General features: G+C 30.2%; 1 long non-coding RNA gene across 1 annotated transcript; it reads right to left on the bottom strand.

Annotated features, from left to right (window-relative positions):
• Nucleotides 1-948: 948 nt before the first annotated feature.
• On the bottom strand, nt 949-3,696 carry LOC145109675 (uncharacterized). The gene is made up of 3 exons (XR_013709132.1): nt 2,576-3,696; nt 2,341-2,491; nt 949-1,122 (listed from the first exon to the last, which is right to left on the bottom strand). It is a non-coding gene; the product is annotated as an uncharacterized LOC145109675 (long non-coding RNA).
• Nucleotides 3,697-4,565: the final 869 nt, after the last annotated feature.

The following is a 4,565-nucleotide window of genomic DNA, read 5'->3' as shown; positions in this document are numbered from 1 at the left end:
ACTAATACTTGAAATACCAAATTTGTGTCTCCAAATTTATCAAGTGATCAATACTTGAAGGACCATAGTAGTAAATTGGTATTGTTGACACAAAATTCTCAATTATGAAGATTATAGTCATATTCTAACCTTAATAGCATTATAGAACTGTAAACAAATATAACCTCTTACTAAAAGATTATATATATATATATATATATATATATATATATATATATATATATGTTTTGCAGATCTGTTTGCATCATCTGTGGAACCCAAAAAAAAAATTATGATGGGTGTGTATCTACAATCGATGGGGGAATAAGTAACCGTTGATTTGATTTAAAATAATATGATGATATTTTTGGTTAAAAACAAATGTACATTTATATTTTGTTTTAAAAATGAAATTGTGTTGTTTTTATTAAGATATTAAGTCCCTTTTGTTTTTAGGTTAAACTAAAACTACATTGCTATTTTGCGTTAAAAAAATTACATTTTTCAACACTACATTAATGTTTTGGGTTAAAACAAACGTATGTTTTCTTTTTGTTTTAAAAATTGAAATGTTCTGGTTTTTGTTAGAATATCAAGTCTCATGTGTTTTTAGGTTAAACTAAAATAACATTGTTGTTTTGCATTAGAATAAAAATTACAATTTTATGTTGGGTTATATAAACACATGGTTTTGGAATCGTTCATTAGTCATCTACTCATCTTGCCAAAAGAAAATGATAAGTAAAAAAGAAAACACAATTCTTTTTAAAGTTGCCGGAACTATTAAATTTCAACTTTTTTTTCCACATCATTTTTGGGGATATTAAATTCTTTTAAATAGCAATGATTGAACATATTGAAAATTTTAAACAAATTTTAATGACGATGACTGAAATATGAGATATTTTACTCTAGTTTTGATGTTTTTTAAAATTTTTTGGAGAAAGAAGAATACTTAAAGCCTTGCATTTAAGATATGGAAAACAGAGGCATGGTCTTTATTACAATCATAAAAAACATGGAAAGTGAAAATTAATCTACACAAAACATTTACAATAATTAAACTAATTTCCAGTCTTCCATCCTTGTGTTTCTAATAAGAATATATTTGCTGCAAACTCATGGTTGCTCCTTAGTAGGTTCCTACACATTATATTAATACAAGGGTTAAATCCGAGACATAGCTTTGAAAAATCTACCCAATTATATCGACATAGTTTTTTCAAAGTACGCTATTAAGTGATGAAAAATGAAAAGTAAGATGCTATTTATAACAAAAAGATAAATGAAAGTTGAAAGCAGGCTGTTATTCATCTTTTGTACATAATCATATATAAAATCGAACTAAACGCTTCAAACATGAACCAAAAAAAATGAAAATATTCATAAAAAAATTTATAATTTTTTTAAAAAAATATATTGTTGTATAACAAATACAAACCATAATTCAAAAAAAATTGCCTTTTACATAAAAAAGACCGGCTTTGGATCCTTTATTCAAATTTGACGAAAAATCTCTTAATGAATCTCGTGTCCTCTTACTTCTTTTCCAATCCATTTTACTACCCTTCCAATAATTGTTAAAATAAGAGTAGCACAAGGTACAACTACATAAAAGCCACTTGACAAATTGATTTTTAATTTTGCAAATTAAAACGCATCCTCTAATCGAATTATTATAAAAAAAAGATAGTTATGCCTCAATCCATTTACTTGTGAATTGTTGAAAATAGCCGACATAACTACTCCGGATACTATCTTGAGAAAAAAAATTTCCTGTAGAATTTGAGAAAAGGACTGAAATACCCCTTCAACTTTTTTACTGCACAAAATCTTTTAATACTAATTTCTTTTCCCCCTGCCAACGATAGTCATGATGCTCGACAGTTTGAATATAACTGCTTGAATTAAATCCCAAAAAAGACCATTATACCCATAGCTCTTTTTATTGAACTAGATCATCTTACCTTTGATTAGCTTCACTTCTCCTTTTAACTTTCTTTTTCCAGTGAGACCAACCCATACACATATAAAAATGTACAAAATTGCCAAATTTACATTTAACTACAAACAAACCATTTTGCTCTTTCATTATTATTCCAAAGATAAGTGAAAGGCTTTTTTTATTTAAGAGAGCTATGTTTAGGCCTGTTTGCACTAATTTTAAGAATTTTTATTCCATTAAATATGAAAGAACCCTGAAAGCATTATGCTAAATAAATGACTGTTCTTTGTCAAGGAATAAATCTAGTAAGTCACTTTCATTTATTTTGTTATTGTAGAATTTTGCTTGCATTTAAAGTAGGATGCTATAATAAACAAATTAATGAAAGTATGTTGCTATAAAAGTGTGATGTGTACCGATTTTTATTCTAGTAGACTGATGTCTCTAATCTGCATCTGATGTAATCCCTTCAGCTTGTCAACTTCTTACATTATGGATCTCAACTAAATAGCTCCAATCCCAATAAAAAAAAGAAAGCAAAACCAAGAATTCAGCAATTAACTGCATCTGATAAATAGTAGAATTTGGTTACTAAAAAATTCAAAATCATAAAAGTACATTTAACAGAGTAGCTTTTAATCTCATTAGAACCTTCTAAAATTCAACATACTCAAGAGGGAGAGATAAGGATTGGTTAGAGGCAGGAGAATGCAAGCCTTAACCCAAAATCCTAAGAGATAAACTACTCATGTAATGGGGATTTGAATCAAGCAATAAGGGGATATTTTATTTTCAAAATTTTAGAACCCACAAATCACAGTATCAGATTAGGAAAAAGGGCGAATGATGAGATAGATACAAGGTTAGTGGTGATATGAGTGTTGATGGGTGGCTACCCAATTGGGTACATGATTGAACTGGTGGATAAAGGAAAAGGAGGTGCTTACCTAGCTAAATGAAATCAAAAGCAAAAAATAAGCACATGAGGGGATAGAAAGCTTTTTGATGAAAAGGAAGAAATGTGTGGTAACCACAACCTCTCCGCCTATCAGATACCACCACAACTCCGTTACCTCCTCATCTCTCAACCCCGATCCTCTCTTTCTCCCTATCTGTTTGATATTTCTTTTCTTTCCAGTTTTTCGTTCAGTCTTAACACACACAGACCATCTGGGAAGTTGAACGATGACAGAGATGGTGGAGGTCGCGGCCACGTATGGTAGCGACCGGTGGTGAGAGTGGCGGCTGATAATGGGCGTTTTTAGGGCTCGTAGAGGTTCTTGGATCAAGAGAGGTGGAGAGAAGAACATTGGCATGATTTTTCAATCATGAACATAACTGTTGTTTTTTCCCAAATGGCTTCATACTTCATCCTTGCTGAGATAGATGCGACAATGGTATAATGGTGGGGTTGTACTGGAATTTTCAGATAAACAGAGAAGGGGGGTTGATCTTGCAGTGAAGAGGATGGGAAATATAGAGGAACAAAGATGAGGAGATGAGTGGTTGTAGCTATAAACAATGTTAGGTCTAGGTTTATAGAGAAAAATGTGGAGAGACAGTGCTAGGTTTTTAGAGAGATTGTGGAGAGATGGTGGTGGATTTCAGGGAAAATGGAAAACGATGGTGGTTAGGGTTTACAGTGAGATCAAGCAGAGCATTATCTAGAAGTGTGCAACAGCAAATCCTCGCATTCCTCCCGATTTTCATGGTTCCTTTCCTATTTGAATGAGTCTTTCACTTTTAATCAGCCTAAAATACTGAGAATTTGAATAAGTCCTACCTAAACTTTGGGAAATATATTTAGGAAAGATAAGAAGATACGCGAAAATGAAATAAGATATTTTACTGCATTGTTTGATTATACTTTTAGCTTATAAACTTGAACAATTTAAAATTTAATATTATTTTATTGAAGTCCAGTTGTATTTTAAGCTTAAACACTTGGACGTCTTAAATATGTTTTTAGAAATAGTAAGATATATATATATATATATATATATATATATATATATATATATATATATATATATATATAACATTAAAAAAATACAATATTTAATTAAACATTTTTTCGTATATAAATACGATTTTTCTGCATGAATACGTATATTATGAAAAAAAATATTTAAGGTAAAAGTGTAAAAAAATTATAAACTTAAGGGTAAAAACACAAAAAAATGGTAAACTTAAGGGTTTTTTGCGAATTTAATATAATGGTAACCTGGAAAACCTGTTATCACCGGTAAAAGGGTAAAACCGAACATTTTTTCGAAAATGTTAGAGTAAAAACGGACAAATATCAACTTTGGGCAAAACCGAAAAAAGCTTGAAAACTTGAGGGTTTTTATGACATTAACCCTAACTATGGGCATCATAAATGATTTATATTTTCTTTTTTTTGCAACCGGCAAATATATTATAAAAAGGGAAAACAGGAGAAAATAGTTACAGCCACACATTAGTGGCAATATAAATGATTTATATCACAAAAAAAAATGGCTACTAATAATTCCTTTTAATATTTTGTGTATTCTCAATTATCCTTCGCATCATTGTTAATCCTGGGTGGCCCAACCTATCATGCCATAAACTGAATGTCCCAGGATCACAATGTTTTCCTTCGACTACCATATTTGAT

This window comes from Lactuca virosa, chromosome 4, assembly GCF_052849685.1.
Source record: "Lactuca virosa cultivar CGN04683 chromosome 4, Lactuca_virosa_CGN04683_v6, whole genome shotgun sequence".
In the NCBI taxonomy this organism is placed as follows: domain Eukaryota; kingdom Viridiplantae; phylum Streptophyta; class Magnoliopsida; order Asterales; family Asteraceae; genus Lactuca; species Lactuca virosa.
Note: the sequence above shows the minus strand (reverse complement) of the source record. Positions and strands in the feature narration are given on the sequence as shown.